At 58.1% G+C, this 20,187-nt stretch overlaps 2 protein-coding genes across 6 annotated transcripts in view; one reads left to right on the top strand and one right to left on the bottom strand.

The window, feature by feature from the left end:
- DOCK1 (dedicator of cytokinesis 1) overlaps nucleotides 1-20,187 on the bottom strand; it is a 287,578-nt gene that overhangs the window by 118,241 nt on the left and 149,150 nt on the right. The window lies entirely within an intron of this gene.
- The window catches only part of INSYN2A (inhibitory synaptic factor 2A), a 36,408-nt gene continuing 23,589 nt past the window's right edge, over nucleotides 7,369-20,187 (top strand). Inside the window, exon 1 of the mRNA XM_036335670.1 lies at nucleotides 7,369-7,730. The gene's annotated coding sequence lies outside the window, so the exon portion shown is untranslated. The remainder of the gene's footprint in view (nucleotides 7,731-20,187) is intronic.

Raw genomic sequence — 20,187 nt, 5'->3', positions numbered from 1 at the left:
TAAAGCTGAGATTGTATATGGTATCAAAACTTCAGAACAGCCTGGCCGGTGTGGCACAGTGGTTGAGCTTCAACCCAGAAGTCACTGGTTCGAATCCTGGGCAGGGCACATGCCTGGGATTGCCGTCAGCCCGGATCCTGCCCAGCTGTCTCACTCACGGAACACGTGCAGGGCCCCATCACTGCCGGTTCTGGAAAGCGCCAGTGTCTGTGCATTCACGCAGGCACACACACCCCGGGATGCACGGCGGACTGCACCTGAGGAAACGATGCCTTCCTTCTCCACACAGCCGTGGTTTAAGGCACTTTGACACATGGAATCCATCTAACTGCACGAGGCAGGCTACCAAAGGGAGCTGTGTTCGCAATGCGCGTTGGGGCACGCGACACCTGTCAGTTTGCTTGTTGCTAAGCCCTACATTCAAGTAAGGAGTTTGCGTAGAGGGAGCTCCACCCCTGGATAAATAACTTGAAGAATGTCGATTCTGCATGGCATTCACACGCAGAGACTATGCATGCTCGTCGAGAGAGGAAGATAGGACGTCCACGGGAGATCTCTGCCTTCTGCGTGGCCTGCAGACTGCAGTTCTGCCCTAGCCATGAATGTCACGTGAACACAGCCACGTTCCTGCACCCGTGTGCATCCCACCGCACGCAGATTGCACTCCAGCGGCGTTTTCCAATGTCCTTTAAGGATAACGAAGTATGTACTTCCGCGGACAAAGCAAGAACGCAGCAAAGAGCTCTCCCCGTGCCCCCAGCACGAAAGGAACACGCTGCTGTGGGCTCCTGCCTCTGTCCATTCAGGGCCCGGAGGGGAGGGGAGGGACCCACAGTGCGGCTGTAACCCGCTCACCCTCCTCCTATGAGGGGTGTCTACAATATCAGACTGAATTCATGCGGATGGCCCACCACAGCGGGGCCCGAGCTCGGGATCCCCGGGGCTGAGGCCCGGAGCCCGCCCCAGGCAGCTGGAGACGGGGACAGGGATGGCTCGGAACCTGAAAATGCTCATTAGCACCCAGGGACCAAAAGGGAAGGAGCCAGTAACGTCTGAGTCGCAGGTGAGGATGTTGCCGCCTCACTATTTCAGGGTGTGAATGAGTCACACGTCTTATTTTAAGGGACTCAAAGGCTCATCCGCAATTTCATGTGACACCATGTTTACTCAGCCGGGAAGGTGGGGAAAGTACCACCAGAAGGAATTGCTTCATTTTCATAGAGGGGTGCAGCGAACCAAATAAATCATCGCTAAATTCCACCTTCTACTGAACTTTTGGGCATAACGCTCAGGGCCCGAGACAGCCCGGCGGGAAGGTGGTTCTCCAGCTGCTGGTGCTGATCCGATGGGACAGGGTGATCTCATTCAATGGGCAGACGGACGCGGAGAGCGAGATGGCCCGGGAGGGATAAATCACACGTAATGGCGACGTGCTGAACTGCGGCCAGAGGCAGCCGTTTAGGGCTCCATCCCTCGCAGCCCGGGAGCCCTCATTTCCTGCTTCACTGCCCAGCCCAGGTGGACACCGTCCATCGTTAACAAGCTCAGAAACCAGTGTCGGGGGTCATGGTGAGAACACACATAAAATGAATTAGGACCTTCTGGAAACGGCTCCCTGAGTAACCGGTGTGTTATAGTCTCAAATAAAGAGACTTCATCTTTTACGGTGACATAATGTTCAAATTTACATCTGAAATTTAATTTTTTAAAAAGCACACTGATTTTGCCTGGCTGGTATGGCTCAGTGATGGAGTGTCAACCTATGAGTTTCCGGTTTGATTCCAGGTCAGGGCACAGGCCCAGGTTGCAGGCTCGATCCCCACTAGGGGGCGTGCAGGAGGCAGAGGATGGATGACTCTCTCTCATCATTGACGTTTGTATTCCTTTCTCCCTCTCCCTTCCTCTCTGAAATCAATAAAAATACATTAAAGAACAAAACAAAACACTGATTTTCAAGTTTCCTCCTTGAGCCACTGAAACAGTGAACACAACTGACTGAAAGCATCGGCGGAGCGGCCTCCCTCACTGGAATAAAAGCCATGTTCTAGGAGATCAAGACGGAGAAGGCCTGGGAGCCCTGGGAGACTCCTTCCAGGGGAGGGAGAGAACGCGCCACGGAGCCGGGACCTGGCAGAAACAGGCATCGGCGTGAACCGTGACCACGTGAGCCACATTCTAACCACATCAATGAGAACCGCGGCGCACTGCACTTCGCACAAAAGCATTTTAAAAAGAAGAAAGAATCCTAAACAACATTTAAAAATGTCTCCTTGCCCTAACCGGTTTGGCTCAGTGGACAGAGCGTTGGCCTGCAGACTCAAGGGTCCCAGGTTCGATTCCGGTCAAGGGCATGTACCTGGGTTGCGGGCACATCCCCAGTAGGGGGTGTGCAGGAGGCAGCTGATCGATGTTTCTCTCTCATCCATGTTTCTAACTCTCTATCCCTCTCCCTTCCTCTCTGTAAGAAATCAATAACAATATATTTTTTTTAAAAAATGCCCTCTTGCCTTTGAACCCGGGGAGAAACTGCAGTTGTGCGGGCCGTGTGTGCGAATACCTCCTTGATGAACACTTTCCCGGTAGTTACAGGTCCCCGGGGAGGAACAGCCGAGAGCAGCAGAGAGCAGGCAGGCGTGCACACCACAGAGGGCAGCGTGGACCCACGGGTGCCGAGCCTCAAATTAGGCAGACGGGAGACGGGCGGTCTACAAGCCCCCAGCGCAGTGGCATGAACGTCATGACCTGTTTCATTCCCCAAGGAGGCAAGAACACGGGGAAAAAGGAATATTTATGAAACTATCTATGGAGCTGGAAACCTGTGTGTGACCCTAGCGGTCATCAAACATTAACTGGAGGTGTTTTCTTAAGTCCTGCACTCTTCCCATCGGGAACTTGGCATTGAAAACAAAATGCTCGCTTCCCACCGACAGCAGCCTGCTGCCCCATCCTCCATGGCCCGGACTACTGTGACCCCGTGAGTACATTTAACGTCAAATACATTTAAAGGCCGGTGACCAGAGCATCGGCGGGTGTTCAGGACCGTTGAGGACCACGGTGACACAGTGTCACTGCCCCGGCCGCAGCAGAAGGCGAGCTGGTCTTCTGTGGTGTAGACGGAATATATATGGGGCTGGATGATTTTAATAGCCGCACGTCAGTGAAGAAAATGGGCGATAATATCACTGAAATGATATCGCAGGAGCAGAAGGTGTTACCTGAATATGCGGTGCTGATGGTCTATTGCCAGCCCAGCGACCATTTTTACGTGGAAGTATCATCGATCCAGTAATGAGATGAGGCACGTGACAGAGAGGAGGCTGCCTGATGGAGACGCCTAATGAGCCCGCAGGAGGTGCCAGCTGCTTTATGGGAGCTCGCCATTTGCAGGTAGCATTTCCGGTCTGGACCCGTCCCATGTGAGAGCCAAGCAGACCCCCCGGAGCCTGGAGGTGTACGGTCCACGTGGGACACAGGTACCTGGTGTGGCTTGGGGCCAGGTAAGTACCAGGAAAGGATCTCACTGGTCCATGTCACTCCTCCAATGGGACCAGAATGCCCGAGTGGTGGGTGGGAACTTGGAGGAACACTGAATTATGAGGTGTGTTCTTGCGCCAATGTCAAGTTCCCGTCAACAGCATAAACCTGGGCGGGGTGGAGGCGGGGCGGGGTTGCACCGTGACGTCCTGCGGGCCAGGGCTGGACTCCAAGCTCAGCCACTTCCTAGCTGTGTGACCTAGGAGACATCACTTAACTCTTCTGTTCCTCGTCTCAAAGAGTATAATGGTATTTACTTCATGGTTGTCTGGCGAGGACAAACGGAGACCCTGCCGCGGACCGGAGGCCGGCAGACTGTAGGCACAGAACGAAGCGACCATGGCAACGGTCAAGCAGCGTTTACGGGAGCGAAGGACTGGCATCGGGAGGTTCTGTGCTCTCCCCCTCCCCGGTCCTCCGTGTCTGTGAGGCCGAAGGTGGGGATGGAGGGCCACCAGGAAGTCCTGCACTGAGACCCAGAGCACTCGGCTCTGTGTGCCCCAGGGCAGACGGGCCATGGACAGTGTGCAGACAGCACACGGGGTTAGCAGAGCAGGCACTGACATTTCAAAGCCATTTTTATCCCCTCTTGGCCTAATTCCGGTCAGAGGTGTCCTCCTTGGGCCTGGGCACATCACCTGTTTCGTGAGGAGTGCCCTTGGCCGGCTCGGAGGGACGCTGGCTTTCCGGCCCCTTAGCCAGCCGCACCTGGAAGAGTCTGCTCCCCCCTGGATTAGATTTGGATCCTGAAGGTCACAGCGGCCCCCTACAGGAAGGAGGCGGCGGCAGGCGACTCGCCCACCAGCCCCCAGCACAGCACCGCCTGGAAGATAATGACCACCAACCTCGCCCAAGCGGAGCGCCTCTCTAGAGCCCAGGAACACGGAAACTAACTCTCATCGACACTTACGCTTGTGAAGCGCAAGACTTGCAGTCAACCAATCCAATGGACTAATGGTTTCTTCCTTCAAAAAGGGAGGGGGAGTTACCAGCGATTTTAACAGACTCAGAAAAACAACTCTAAGTCTCCTAGCCCGCTGAGCAGCTAATCGTCTTGCTGAAACTAAGAAGTTCAATCCAACTCCCCTCTCATGAAAGTGGGTTTCCGACCCTGCCAACCCAGCCTTTCATTTCCTTCCTGGAAGCATGCATCATGGGGTCTCAAGTATCATGGTCCCTGGAGCCACTGTGGCTGGCTCACACTGCCCCCGGTGGCCGTGCCCTGCGCTGCGGGACACACACCCACGTTTATCTGTCCTCACTCCTGGCCCCTGAATAGTCAGCTCTCCTTACTCCCAGCACAGTCCCCTGTGTCCTGGTGGCTCCATGCACAGCGACATGTTTAAGAGGTGGCAGGCAGGCTTTGACCTGATGGATTTGCAATAATGCAGGGTTTGCAGAGAGTCCCCTAGACGTCTGGGAGAATGAGCAACAGAGCATCCTGAGAGATGATGGTGTTGGAGGGAGCTCTGGGGATGGGCCCTCCCACCTGACATTAATGGCCCCAAGTCCCCCACTTCCCCCACCTGAGCCCCCTTCCAGGAAGAACCATGAGGTAGAGGGCTCCAGGCTGCTCGCACATCACCTCAGATTAGCACGAATAGAACCCTATCTCTCCCTTCAGATGGCACAGCATTACTGGCCATCCAGACAGTAAATGAGCTGGAACTCAATGCGGGGGACAGGGGCTAAGAAGGGTAATAAATAGACGGGGTGGGAAGAGTTTGGGGGCACAGGCTCAGGAGTCCCTTCCTGGGCGTGTGTGGATGCCCGGGGATGGCACTTGTGCCCCAAAGGATGCTGAGAGGTGAGAGGAGAGAGGAGGAGAGTTTAGGATGTTTTCCTTCTGGAATATCTGGACACATCGCCACAAGCATCCACATAAAGACGCAGCATCTCATACGAAGCCATTTACAAAGAACCCACACCCTGTAAAGCCTTCACTCAAAGCCAAGGACTGAGCCATGGCTGGGTCCCAGCCGCAAGGGCCAGCGATTCGGAGCTGTGCCTGCAGAGGTGAATGCCCCTGTGTGTGCGAGTGAGTCAGGGGGCCTCCCCACGGGGCCTCCCCACTCTTCCCTGAAAGCCTGCCCCTGACCGGGGCCCACCATCACTCTGCCCTTTCTTGACAGAGACTCCGACTAATGACCGTGGCTACTTGCGAGTATATCAATGGAGAATGAACTTCAAGCCCCAAGTCTGGGAAAATTTAGGAGCCATGAGGCCTGTGGCCTGCCCTCCTCAAGCTCAGGCTCAGGCTCAGGCCCAGGCCCAGGCTCAGGCCCCAGGGCCTGCCAGGCGTGGACAAAAAGGGGCCACATGCTAACGTGACAAGCTCAGGCGAGGCCTGCATGGCGGTCTTGCAAACTCCAAGTAACCACAAAGATGGTCTCAAATTAAAACTTTAACCAAAAGCAGTTATGGTGGGCACTCCAGTCCTAGGCCAGTATCTCCCCCGACAAAGGTCCGTGTTTACCTTCACCAAGTTTATCGTCTTTTCGCATCAATGATAACATGTATTTGGAATGTCCAAGTAACTCCCTTTCTCTGGACCTGTCAAAGCACAGGCACCACTCAGCAGAGACCACAAGTCCCCTCACTGTTGTTAACTGGAGGTTAACCATCCTGCACCCACCTAAGTAAAAGAAGCAGGTGTCTATCATTTTACTTTCATCCAATCCCAGAGGTTTCCCTGCTTGGCTTTCTCCCGCCTCCCTAATCAATCACCAATGGAGTTCATGTGACCCACTTATGTCTCCTCTTTTGATGGTAAGGTATGAAACAAGGTGAACAACAACAACGCCATTCTCTCCAGCACCATCCCAATAGGACGAGATTCTCCTTCCAGGCAATTGTCCACAGTTTGGCTCAAATAAACTCACCAAATTCCTTACAGGTTTGCATGCTTCCTTATGTTCACCCAGGAATGAGGGAGGCCCCTGGGCCAGGGGCTCTGAGCTCAGGATTCCTGCTCCCTGGTGGGCTTGGGGGAAAGGGCCCTGAAGCGGATGCAGAGTGAGCCAGGCCACCTGCAGTGCTGGGGCGCACGGGGGCGGTGCTGGTTCCAGGGGCCATGGCGCCCACTATGGGCTGTTCCTAAGTATCAGGGGCAGCAGACCTGGCAGGCGCCTCCTTCCTCAGGCCGCTCCGGGCTGGCCTGTCAGCCTCCATTCACCACCGGGGCTGACCCTGGGCTCCACAGGGCAACTTCCCCGGACCCCACCTCCACAGCGGCCCCCAGGTGCGGCCCGGGGCAGGCGCTGCTGGCTTTCAAAGCCCCAAGGGCTGGGCGGGCGGGCCTAGCACACAGCCACCCCCTCCCTAGAGGACACGCAGGTCCCAGCCCTCCAGCTGCTCCAGCGGCGGCTCCAGGGCAGCAGACTCAACAAGTTCCCGGGCTGCACAGCGCCGCCTACAGCCCAGAGCCCCCGCGGACGCACCCCGTGCAGCCCCGTGCGCAGGCGGCTGCCGCCGGCAGCTCCTTCCACCGCCTCCTCCAGCCTCGGCTGGGGCTCGGAGTCCACAGGCGGGGGCTCCTCCACTCCCTCCGGATCCCCAACCCCACGCACACGCGGCCGGCGGGCCCTGCGCCGCCCCCGCCGCCACCCCCACGGGTCCAGGGCTCCGCCCGCCTCGGTGCCAGCCAGGCGCACGGGAGGCGGCGCGCGGCTCGGCGCCCTCTCCTCCGCCCGCTGCTCCCGGAGTAGCTGGGACCCGGGGCCGCGGCAAGGACTTCCCTCCGGCTCCCTCCCCCGCCCCGCCCCCGCCGCCCGCCCCGGCTCCGAGATCTCGCCAAAGACAATTGCAGTAAATGAGGACATCGGAGGAGCGCGGAGCCGGGCGGCTGGGGCTGGCTCCGCCGAGCCGCGAGCGAGCCAGCGCGCGGGCGTCCCCGGAGCCCGCCGAGCCTCTGCTTCCTCGTGCGAGTCGCTGAGCCGGGCCGGAGGGACGCGAGCTGCGGCGCGGGGGCCGGCGGGCCGGGCGCGCCAGGCCGGCGGTGGCGGAGGGGGCGGGGGACGGGCGCGGAGCCGGCCAAGTTCCCGGAGCGGAGCCTTCCTCCCCGCGATCCCCGCGAGCCTCCCCGCGGATGCCCTGCCCGGAGTGCTCCGCGCCGCGCCAGGCTCGCCCGGGTCCGCGGCGAGACATGCCCGAGCCGGGAGCTGCACCGACCTCGACTTATCTGTAAGCAGCGGAAGGTAAGCGGAGCCCTGCGCGCCCCCTTCCCGCGCCCGGGTGCTCCCTGCACTCGGCCACGGGCAGCGCCGCCAGGATGGGCTAGGACCCCCGCTAAGGCGCTTGCACTGGCCCCCAAAAGGGCTTCGCTGAGGACTGGGCGCTCCTGGAGCCAGGACGCTCCTGGGCATCGCAGCTGACTAGGTCCAGGCGGTGCAATGGGGGGCGGGGGGCGAGGTTATGCAACCGCATCTGGTGTGGCTGGAGAACTGGGGGGCGTCCTGCAACTTTGCTGACTGCCAGGGAGGCGCGGGCTGCATGGCTGCGAGGTGGGTTCCAGACAAACGCCACAGCCTTGAGCGCCCAGTAGCCCTAGCCTGGCATCAGTGGAGGGATGGGGGCGGCAGGGTCCCTGACTGTGTCCAGTTTTTAAGTATTCTCCAAACTAAAGCGAGCTGGAGAGTAAGGCTGATTAACTTAGGGGGGATCAGTCCAAGCAGGGGGGCCCGGGGACTGGCCACGGAGGGGAGGCACTAGCAGGAGTAAAGGCAGATGCCCACGTGAAACGCCTGTCTCCTTCCTGGGCGCCAGGGCTGGCTGGGGTTGGCACCTTCCCGGGGCTGCAGGCTGGGGTCGGCGCCTGGCATCCTCACAGGGGTAGGGCATGAACCAGTGCGGCAGCCCCAGCCTGGGATTGCAGGCGAGGGCGGAGGGAGGAGGGCATCCTCGGCCAGCCAGGGCCAGGGCACTGCCTGGAGTCCAAAGTCAAGAGCTAGAGTCTGCGTCTTGCTGGTTCATGCCAAGCGTCCACATCTCTCAGATAAAGAGCCTGTCCCCGTGACCTCGGCGTGCTACTCCCCAAAAACGTGCCCCAGGGAGATGGAGCCAGCAGCTTCGGGGGCCAGGAGGCAGGCTGGAGTAAACAGGGAGAAAATGGGTGCCTTTGGCGGGTGCACAGAGCAGGCTCAGGCCGACCCTCTCCTGCTGCAGGTCTGAGCCTCTGTGCCTGGGGGCTGGGAGCCGGTCAGGCCCCTGAGCCAGAAGCAGCGGCGAAGCAGTTTCATTTGACCTTGTCTGCTTCGGCGCTGAAATTCCGCGGAAGCCTCCGGAGGGGACCTGGACGGAGGGGACCTGGACGGAGGGGAGGAACTTGGGGTTGGCCCTGCCTTGGCCGGAACACATGCCATCCTGCCCCAGCCTAGCAGAGGGGGAGTTCAGGCGCCTGCCTGCACGTTCTCCCGTGGACCTGGATGGGGGGCAGGGGGGCTTACCTGTCTGTTCGCCAGGGGGGGACTGTCAGGCTTATAGTGCTGGGACCGATTGAAAAATGCCACCCGTCACCCACCTGGGCCGCCGGGGAGCAGGGTATGTAATGAACATGCTTTCACCCTCCTCAGCTTACGGAGCACAAAGTAACATCGCCTCGCTCTGCGCTCTGCGGAGGCCAGGGCCGCTCACCACCACACTGCTGTCTGTGGCATGCCGATCCTGTTGAATGTTACTTTCCAGAGAAAAGTTCATGTTTATCTTTGCCCTTTTTTTTGCAACAATGATTAGCAAACGTACTTGCAGCTCAGGGGAGAAATGGAAGTCCTGCCATCTGCATGCCTCGCCAGATACTAAAGACTTCCTCTCGCTGTTTACTACTTGCGTTAGGGGGCACTGCCTCTCAGGATGGGTGTAGTAGAGGTGCATGGGGGGGTGCCCAGCACAGCCCCCCCCTCGGTGCATGGATTTGCATAGATTATGTTGGCTGCCTGAGGAGAGAGTGTGGGCTTCCCTTCCCTTCCCCAAATTCCTCCTGTCCTTAGAGATAGAGCGAGGCCCTTTCCTTTCTGTAGCTACACAAAAGGCCGCTCCTTCCAGGCAGGGTGCCCTTGAGAAGCTAAGTGCGCCTTTGAACTTACTCCGGTGGCCACGACTCCATTTCTTAGTATCGTGGCCGAGACTTTGAGCTTTTGCTTAAATCAGGCCCATCCGTGTAGTGAGGAGCACCACTGGCGGCTGGGAAAGAAACAGGCTCACGAGGCCAGAGCTGGGAAGCTCCCGTGGGCACAAAGGGCGTTTTGCAAGCCCCCTGTGAGGCCTGCTCCCTGCCCCATCTGACGGGGGCTTCTGGCTTCCAACCAGGGCCTCTCCTCCCCGCCGCTGCCCCCCTCCCCCCACAGGAGAGGGTGTTTTGGTTTTGTGTGTCCCCCTCGGTGAGGAACAAGAGACGGAGTAAAGAAGTAAATAGATGAAAGACCCGTGCACGGAAGGCGTGCATCTCCCCGGAAGCCTCCCCCACTCCTGGGAATAAGCACTCAGAGAAGAAAGACCAGGCTCAGAGCTAACGCTGCGCACAGCACAGCAGCTGGGCAGATGTGCTCACTCCGCGAGGCCCTGGTATTCTCCGTCTGCACACCCCCGCGCCCCCCCCCCCCCCGCTCCCCCCCGTGGCTCTGGGTGAGGCAAGCAGCGCCTGAACCTTCTTGTATGGGAAGCAGGGTCCAGGCGCCTCTTGGGGGTTAATGATAAAGAAATCGCAGCCACAGGACACCACGGCCCTCCTAGAGGCCGCCTGCCCTGTAGGACGGCAGCGACAGGGTCCCGGGCGTGTTTATTCTAAAGCTCTGGGCCACCTCCACGCAGCTGAGCAGGTGCCCGTCCAGGCTGCCCCTTGACCAAACAGGGGCCCCCGGGCGCTCGGGTAAGCACACACATGAGCAGATCTGAGGCCAAGCACAGTCACGTGGAAAAGGGGAGGTCATTACGACGCCTGCGGACAACACTGGCATCGTGCGAAGAATCCTCTCGTAGGTGGGGAGACCCGCACCCCGTCCCCACCACAGTGCCACTGCGCCCTTCGCCCCCAGCCTGAAATGAGCCGCGCGCCGTTCAAGAGGCAGAGCCCTCCCAGGGTTGATTTGAATATTTCATAACATTATTGAACGACTTCAATATTTTAAAGCAAAAACTTAGTGTGATTGACATGACACGGCAACGCTTTTCTTACCCTGAAATTCGCAGGCAAATGTTTGGGTGAGCCTTTATTGGGTATTTGAGCTAACCCTGAAACTCAAATGCAGGGGAACATTGTAACTTTGCACCGGTTTATCTTAAAAGTCTATTTCACTTACTGATTCAGGAGAGACTAGCGATTTGGTGCCGCATTGTGGGGGCCCTGATTCATACAAACAAGCTGTTTAGATGCCTTGTCCTGGGGAAGCAGGAAGCCACAGGTATAGGTTGGAACCTCTGGACCAGGGACGATAATGCCTGTTTCAGATCCAGAGGTGCTGTGAGGTCTCCAAGCAACCAAGATGCTACTACCTCTCAGACTCAGAAAAACCATCACTTCAGAATTTCCTGGTGGCAAATGCAGTTCCTGCCGTAGAGTCTTTCAGAGGCCTCTGGCCCAGAAGCCACCAGGGTATTCGGGCTGAGCCTGAGTCACATGGACCCCAGATGTCACTCAGGCCGTGATGAATGAGTGTGGGGACCGGGAGGGACACAGAGATATTATCCAGTGACACTCCAGCGATCGGAACAAAAGCAGCCCCTCTAAGCGCGGCGCCGTCTTCCTGCCGCAGGCGACCTAGTCCCAGCGCGGCCTGGGGCTGGAGGAAGTGAACTGGGATGCAGAAAAGCATCTGTGAGGGACAAGAAGGAATCGCGCCTCTAAATCATTAACCTTTTGACCATATTTCAAAGGGACTGGGAAAGAGCCGTCTCCAAAGTCATTATTTGCAGGCGTTGCTCTGACCGCGCGATTATCCGAAGCGCCGCGTGTCCACACACACACGCGTGGTTACCGTGTCCTCTCTGCCAGGGCGTCTATCGGAAAGGCCCGGAGGGAGGGCCCTGCTTGCGCACGCAGGGTCCCCGAGCGTCACTCCCGGAGCCACGGCAGGGGGAGGACACTTCTCTTTTAAAATTAATATTGAGAAATTAGTTGCATTTTATTTTACGTGTTTTTTATGAATCCTCACCTGAGGATATTTTTCCATGGATTTTTAGAGAGAGTAGAAGGGAGGGAGAGAGACAGAGAAACACTGATGTGAGAGAGACACACGATTGGTTGCCTCCTGCACGCGGTCCAGGGCTGGGGATCGAGTCTGCGGCCGACGCACACGTGCCCTAGACCAGAATCAAACCCGCGACCCTTCAGTCCGTGGGCCTACGCTCTATCCACTGAGCCACACCGGCTAGGGCGTGAAGACACTTTTTTAAAAATCTTAACAGCCGACACAATGCTGGCTGAAGTTGATGTTGTAGTTATTCTGGAAAATTCCAATTCAGTCCTTAATAACCTAGCCGTGGGCATCAAGTGAAGTACAGTAGCGATAGCACATGAGACGTGAGGAGGAGGAGACGGCGGGGTGCCGAGAACGACAGGCGGCCTTGCAAACAACTCCCTCCTCCGGGCTCCGAGGAAGGGGAGGCTGAGGTCTGGGGGCCTCACTGCCGCTGCTCGGCCGGGAGCCGGCGGGAGGCCCCCGGGGTCACGGTCCACCTCAGTGACACTGGCCAGTCTCTGGGTTCCTCCTCTGTCCTTTCCCCTGGGAGGGGGCTCCCACCACACCCCCCCGGGGGCTGTGCCCTGGGAAGTACCTGGGATTGCCAGCTGCCGGTTTCTGTTGCTGCCATAGGCCCCCCAGAGGTCAGGCTCAGAACAACGCATGCGATCTGCATGTGCTTCATGAGGCCTGCTGCTCTGGTGGTTGCGAGGGGGGCCCCTGGGACTGTGGTAGGACGCGAATGCGGGGCTCGGAAACAGGCGAGCCCAGGAGGGGCCTGTGCAGGAGGGGGGCTGTCTGTGGGCTTGTGCTGAGCAGGAGCCGCTGTGGCCAGGCCGTGCATGCGGGGGTGCAAGTCCAAGTGGGTGGTCAGGAGGGAGCGGAGGCGGGAGAGGCCAGGACAGAACCCAGGGCCTGTGCTGGAGGCTCCCGGAGAGGGATGCCCTCGGAGACAAGGGTTGAGACAGGCCCTCTGGGCCCAGCACATGCAGGTCCTGGGGCTTGAGCCCCGTGGTCAGGTGCTCAGAGCAAAGACGTGCATGGAGAGGAGGAGAGGTGACAGGGCAGAGGTTTCGGGGGGACTGGAGAGTGGAGAGGTGGCTGGAGCCGGTCTCAGGAGGAACCGGCAGGGCAGGCCGTGGGTCACCCATCCCCGAAGGTTTGGACAGTAGCACCCATTCCCGGGAGATCAGGTCTTTAGAGCTGGAGACAAAGCAGAGAGGGGGACTTGGAGACCAGGTGGCGGGTGTGACAGGTGAGGACTAACGGGTGCCCAGGGGATGGACCCATGGCCCTGGGGGGGGTGGAAGGGGGCGGCTGTGAGAGAAACTCGGGGTGGCAGGTCTTTGTAGCTCGGCCCCGGGAAAAGGGATGAAAAGATGGTGCCCCGGGCCAACGGGGGTGGAGGGCGACTCACTGAGCCCAGAAGTCAGGAGGCAGAGGGCTTCTGGTGAGAGACGTGCTTCCTGTTAGAAATCCGGGCTTGAGATTTTAACTGGGAACATTGTTTTTTAAACTGAAGTTTTTCACCATCTTGTACTTCTTACAACTTCCATAAGAAAGACTTCCAAACAGGAGAAAAACGGACCGAAGGACCCACAGCACAGAAATGATGAAAGGCCTTCGTACTCTCCAATCACATGTTCCTAATCAATACTGAACGAGGCTGGCTGTGCACAATAAACCCGGGCGGTGGTTTTTCTAGAAATTCAGGGGATCCAGGCTGGGCAGTAAGGTTTTCCCTCCCCTGTCCACGTGTCCCCTCTTCTAGCACGAAGGACCAGGAGAGGCTGCGGAGAGGGAGGTGGCTTATCGAGACGGATGGTTCTCACACCCAGCCCCTCCGTGTAGGGGGGAAATCCATCAAAAATTGGGTTTCCGACCATCAAACGCAACCGCAGAGTTTCCTGGGGTGACAGTTCACGTGGTGAGCTGGACGGGGAAGAAAACGCGCTGCGGTCACTGACGCTTCCTGACAGCATTAGAGTAAAAACGGCACAAGAAGCCACGAGAAACGCGCGCTGCCGGTCAGAGAGATGCTCGGACGCCCAGGTGCTGGCGTCTTCACTGGAGGGCGTTTCCACTGGAGTTTTACCCAAATGCTGGGGAGTCACAGGGCCTCCCAGACAGCCAGAGGGGCCTGCCTCAGCCTCGACCTCACGTCTCAACCTGACATTGTGACATCAACCCCAGTGACCTATGCGCCGTATCCATCAATTTATCTCTCCTCCTCCTTCTCCTCCCTCCTCCTCCCCCTCCACTTCCTCCCCCTCCACTTCCTCCTCCCTGATTCTCCTCCTCCTCCTCCTCCCCCCCCTCCTCCTCCCCCATCTACACTGGTACCTAAAGGTTTGCTTTTATTTTTCTTCCTTCCTTGTTGAAATCACGTGGCTCAGGAGAAAGGCTGCCTGTTGGTCATGCATTTGAGACTCAAACAGCTCGGAGAGTGCGGCCGGCATTCGTCGCAGGGAAAGGTCACACGCGTGCAGGCAGGCGTCGAGCTTAAAGCAGAGAAATTCGGCGCAGGGCGAGTTTCTCCCTGTCACACCCTCTTCTCCATTCCGCTTCCTGGGCCACCGAGGAGCCCAGGACAGCGGCTCTCCTCCGTGACTCGCCGGGTCTGGTTTCTTAGTGGTTAGCTCGATGCTACAGTGTAACTGCTCTTCCCGACAGTCTCATCCCCCCCTCCCAGCCCACAACCCCGGTGCAGGAAGAGGGTCGAGCCAGGGAGGTGCCGAGAGAAATGGAAACACAAAGCCGAGGGACCGGGTGGTGCCTGGGTGTCACTCCGTGCCTCACGGGGCGGGAAACCGGGAGGCCCTGCCTCGACGCCCGCCCTGCCTGGGGTTTGTTTCGCCCCAGGACGAGCTGTCAGGCTCCGTTCTGGACGGAGGAGATGGGCTGTTGTAACCGCCCCCGGGAGAGCAGTCAGGCTGGCAGTGTGGCTCCATCTATCAGCAGGACAGGTGCCCGGGCCACAGCAGGCGGGACCATGTGGTCCACCTGGACCTCCGTTCCTGAGCCCGCCCTTGCCTCTGTACCTGTGCCTGTCTGTCCGTCTGTCTGTGTGGCTCTCAGTCTCATTCCCTGCCCCCCGCCCTTATCTCTCTTTCTAGTTCCTCATTTCCCTTTTTCTTCCTCTCCACGTTCACACGGTCGCACAGAATTACATTTCTAACTATTAATTCTATTTATTAACGACTTTACATTCCGTGTTCTCAATTCAAATAAGGAAAACCTGGAAGACATTCGTTTCATTCAAAACCTTCGTGCCAAACCACATTCCCCTCAGAAGTCGCCCAACTCACAGGTGGGAGCTGCCCCGAAGGCCCGCGGCTGCCTCTGCAGCAAGCATGTCAAACTCAGCCCGGGGGCCGCATGCCTCATTTATTTGATCCGCGTTAGCCTTTGAGTTTGACATGCTTGCTCTACAGCGAACACCTGAGTCCGATGAGAAGGCGGGGAATAGCCGAGATTCCACACTCTGCTCTCCTTATTCCACGCTACTGAGATTTTTCAGTTAAATTCTTAGTTTATTTCTCCACAACTACATCCCACCCCCAAGAAGAAAGCTGGATGACTTAACAGACCTATAGGCAGGCCCCATGTACTTCATGAGTAAATATAAAACAGACATCACTCGCACCATCTTCTCACTGTTCTGTGGACCACCTCTCTTCCCTCCATCTACCAGTTCCTACCAAGAACATTCGCCCCGTTCCCATGTCCACGGGGACACGCTCGCTCTGCCAGGTCGGGTCTAGACTGGTCACGGCGCCTCCAGGTGATGGGCGGTTCCCGAGGTTGCCCAGGAGACGCAATGGAAGGAGAGACATGCTTCACCCACGCCCTCTGTTCCACTCAGATCAGACCATCCCTGTGCCATGTTTAGCTCAAGTGTCAGATGTAAGTCCAGAGAAGTCAAGCTGTTCCCACACTTGACCTGGCTGACGGGGTGTGGGGCCCGCACACTCACCCTGCCGCTGGCCACACACGGAGAGAGGCTGGCTGTGACACGCTCACTCCTCCCTTCTCCCTGGCTTGCTCCCTCCGCATAAACCCAAGGCCCTGCCGGTCCCCAGGGGGCTGGGCGCAGGGAGAGCGGGAGGGGCGCTACGATGGGTAACCTGGGGGCCCGCTCTGGTGGGAAGAGACAGGCAAGCACACGGGCCGTGTCAGGAAGTCCGCTGCGCCTTGAACTCTGACCTCAGCTGTAGCGAACGGGTCCGTTCCGGCGGAATCCTGCCCGGGGTCCCTCCCGAGATTCAACCGGGAGAAGCAGGGGGGAGACGTACTCTTTTGACGTAGTTATTTCTTGGAAAAAATCAATGTTCTAATTTTAGCTCCAGCTATATCGTGAGTCAACACGTGCCATTTAGTAAAAACCACGCAGATGCGTCACAGACCATCCGAAAGGCGAACCGCTCCCGACACTGGTTCCCTGGGTGGGTGTCTTCTTGGGAGTGAGCTCCCCGAGGGCTGAGGAGGAGGCAGCGCCAACCTCTGCGGCCCCCACCGCCGGTGATGGCTGCTAAGTCACCTGGAACCGCCAGGGAGGGAGCGAGGCGGCATTGGCTACGGTACCGGTAACGCAGTGCTCCCCTGAGCTCCTCGAACAACTACAGGCCCTGTCTGCGCGCCCCCGGGAGCCCCGGGAGAGGAGAGAGCAGGAGTCCCTCAGCTCACAGAGGCATTCGGGGGAGTTTCTGGGACCAGGCTTTTTGGATGTTGTTTGTTAGCGGCGCCAACTGCTGCAAATAACATTAATTCCGCACACTCTGTAACGTCCCATTAGGAGGAGGCATTTTTCCACTTGATTTTCTCCAATATCATAAAATTTTGCTAATTCATGTCTACTCATTTGCATTCCATTTGGACAGAAAATGAGCAAGGGTTACTGTCAGTAGAAGCTGAGAATCAAACACCTTGGTGAAACGCAAACAGAGAGGAAAGGCTGGTCATTTCCGGGACCGACAAGCCCCCCACCCCACGCCCCGAGCACCGCGGAGAGCGTGGTGGGTCCTTGCTTTGTCCCCTCTGGAAGCAGGCCAGCGTGAGTCCGGGGGGCAGGACTGATCCACATCACGGGGCCGCAGTAATGGACCATGTTTTCTGCCGGTTAGAACATGTTTTCTGAAATCACGGGCACGGATGAGTTAGGGCCCCACCGAGACGGTTTTTCTTCTGCCTCTAATCCTGCTCTGACACCCTAGGAGTGGCCCCACGCCTGCTTCCGGCGGGATGGCCATCGGTCCCAATGAGGGCAGGCTCCCCGCAAGACCCCACACGGGTTGAACGGGGCTCGGACGGCTCCCTCCGACGGGCTGCCACGCTGAGATGGCTGCATCCTCCCTGAATGCTCCCTCTCGGGGGCAGTATGCATCTAGTTCCCCATTTCTGTCCTCATAACCAGACGCGTGGCAGGAAAAACGTCATTTCAGTGAATTAAAGAGAATTAAGCAGGATAATGAATCTAACTGAGCCAGGGTCCTGATCTATAAGCAGGGAGCAGCCTGAGGGCAGGGCTTCCGTGGGCGGGGCAGTCCCTGCCTGCAAAGCAGGCCCAGGGAGCCCTTTCAGTGGGGAAGGCGCTCACTCCTGGGGGGGCCCGCCCCTTCCCTGGCCCCGGAAGCTGCATGTGAAAGACCCACAGTGTCCTGTCGCCGCCCCCCACTCTGCGTGGCCTGATGTCCAGGCGTTCCCTGGGCGTGAGGAAGAAAATGCTGACCCACTTATTCTTGAGTTCCCGCCAGCACCTCCAACTCCAAGGTGTCTAGGGCAGGACAGCCACCAGAGAAACCAGTAATATTACAGGGCCCTTCCCAGGCTCGCCGCCTGGCTGGCCCGGCTCCTCTGCCGTCTACCCAGGCGACGGGATAGGGGGGTGTGGGCAGGACAAGCCTGCCCCCGTCCCCGCCCCCCGCCCCGTCTATGGGCTGCATCCCCCCCATGTGGACCACATGCAGGGCCACACCGGGGCCTCTCCGTCAGGGCAGGCTCGGTCCGAGGGCAGCAGGTCCTGGACTTCTCTCGGTGCTGCCGGCATCCCGCTCCCTCAGACCCTCAGTGAGGCTCCCGGCCACCCCCTTCTTTCTTCTGGTTAAAGCAGACGCACATCCCCCCCCACCCCCGGGATTTGCTTGCACATGGATACTTCCTCCACTAAGCACGCTCTGGCTGCCCAACGTGTCCCTCCACATCTGGATCCACACACACGTCGACCTGTGCCCAGGAGCGCGCGCGCACGCACGGTCCATACTTTGAAATTCATTTATTCATGCAAGGCTCCCTCTTAATAACAAGACGACTTGTGGGAGACCGCTTCTCCCCAAATCTAGTTATTTCCGGGGTGTTCTTACTGGGATGCAAGTTCTAGTACTGTCCAGAGCCCGATCCCGCCATCTGCCCGGCCGTGGGCTGACGCTGCCTGCGTTGCCGTAACTGGCAGACGGTCTAACACTGTAGCCCCTCCTGGGGCACGGGGTGGGGGGCATCGCTCTTCCCAAGGGCGCTGTCTCGTCACGCTGGGGACCACGTCTGTTCACAGTCTCCAGGGCCACTAGGCAGACGCTGTCACTGAGCAGTCTCTCTGTGCTTCCCTGTGCGGCTGCACCCTCTCCACGATGGTCATCTGAGTGGCCGCTGTGAGCGGACGGAGACCGGAGGTGACTAACGTCTTGTTAGGCATTCGGTTCTTCTCCGTGCCATGCCCTTGTCGCTGGAGTGTGTACTGTATAAGCCATTCATTTACAGCGGCTCGCGGCGACGGCCCTCGCCACTCATCTAAGCATATGGCGTTTATATATTGACCACTCACACTTGATTATGAAATTCAATTTGGAGGAAATTAAGACGTTTCTATTCCAAATAGCTCCCCGCCACCATGCTCCCGGCGCCGGACAGGCACGCCATGACGAGCCCGTTTCCCCGGAACAGCGCGGTCCGGGGAATCCTACAACCGTTTCCTTAGGAAACATAAGCCTCATGAGCTCCTGCGGAACTTCAAGGGCCAGAGTCCATGCTCTCGGGGACCCGCCAGGCAAGGCCGGCGGAGACACCACGCGGGGTTCCAGGCAGCCTCCGCGGGGCTTGTGCTCTGGGCCGGCGGGCTCCCAGGACCCAGCAGGACGTGCTCTGCCCACCTGCACCCAACGCTGGTGGCAAAGGGAGCTGGTCTCGGGCCTGAGATTTAACGGCACACAGGAGGCCCGTCAGGAGAGGAGTCTTGTCTCTCAGCCTCTCCATCGGAGGCTCGAGAAGGACAACAGGACCTGGCCTACGAGGCAGTCCAGGGGGTCCAGGAGGACCCGGGAGGGAAGCGCGCAGAAGGCTGGCAGCGGTGAGGACACAGAGCGCACGGCCTGAAGGTGGCGGCACCAGGAACAGGGTCCGTTCCTTTGCCGAGTGAAGGCACGAGGCGTGAAGGCGGGTGCCGGGAGGTTCCGTTTGACTCCCGGGTGCTCATCTGTCACACACCCCGTTTTCTTTCACATCAACATCACTTCCTTAAAGGGAGGGATGTGCCCGCCTTCCTATGGAAGGAATTTTCAATGTGCAGAGCTTTCCGTCCTGAGTGTGAGAAGCATGTCAGCGGGCCACAGACAGGAATTCACTGCAAAACCTCCCGGCCTCCCTACCCGTGCCGTGGGGACAACTCGATCCCATTACTTAAGAAAAGGATCAGCGAGGCCTGGCCGGCGTGGCTCAGTGGTTGAGCATCAGCCTATGAACCAGGAGGTCATGGCTGGATTCCTGGTCAGGGCACACGCCTGGGTTGCAGGCTCGATCCCCAGTGTGGGGCTGTGCAGGAGGCCGCCGATCCATGATTCTCGCTCATCATTGATGTTTCCATCTCTCTTTCACCCTCTCCCTTCCTCTCTAAAATCAATAAAAAATATTTTTTTTTAAAAAGGGTCGGCGACAACTGATGAGAATTCCTATTTGTTACCATCGTTTTTACTTACAAGGAAATGATTTCTATCATTAGCAGCTTCCCTGTAAAACAGAACAGCTTAGGACTTTTGATTATTGTGATGACGATGTTGCCCCTGGCCATTCATTTTTCTGATTTGCTCTATTAGTGTGATGGTTGGGCCCAAGACTCTGGGCATCTTTCAAACCAGCAGACTGAGGTAAGAAAATTATTTCGGTGCAGTTCCTGGCAAGCCGCGATGATGAATAGTGTGGCAGGACAAACTTATTCAGACACACATTTTTCAGGAGTGGCAGGGAAAAGGCTGAAAAATTACTAGTAAATTGCTTTTTGTAAAAATGCTCTCCCTTTCCAATTTCCCCTCGGCGGACGGTCTTCTGCGGGAAGATGGCGCCGCGTCTCCCGGAGCTGGACCGCCGGGGCAGGTGAAGGATGAACAGGAGCGGAGAGTCAGGGTTACCATTTAATCTTCTTGCTGGGCTCCCCCCCTCTCCCCCACACTGGGCCTGTCGCGTGCATCTTTTTAACCAGTGGGGATAAGTGCCTCTA

Source organism: Myotis myotis, unplaced genomic scaffold (assembly GCF_014108235.1).
Source record: "Myotis myotis isolate mMyoMyo1 unplaced genomic scaffold, mMyoMyo1.p scaffold_m19_p_15, whole genome shotgun sequence".
In the NCBI taxonomy this organism is placed as follows: Eukaryota; Metazoa; Chordata; class Mammalia; order Chiroptera; family Vespertilionidae; genus Myotis; species Myotis myotis.
This window is presented reverse-complemented; position numbering and strand designations above follow the sequence as displayed.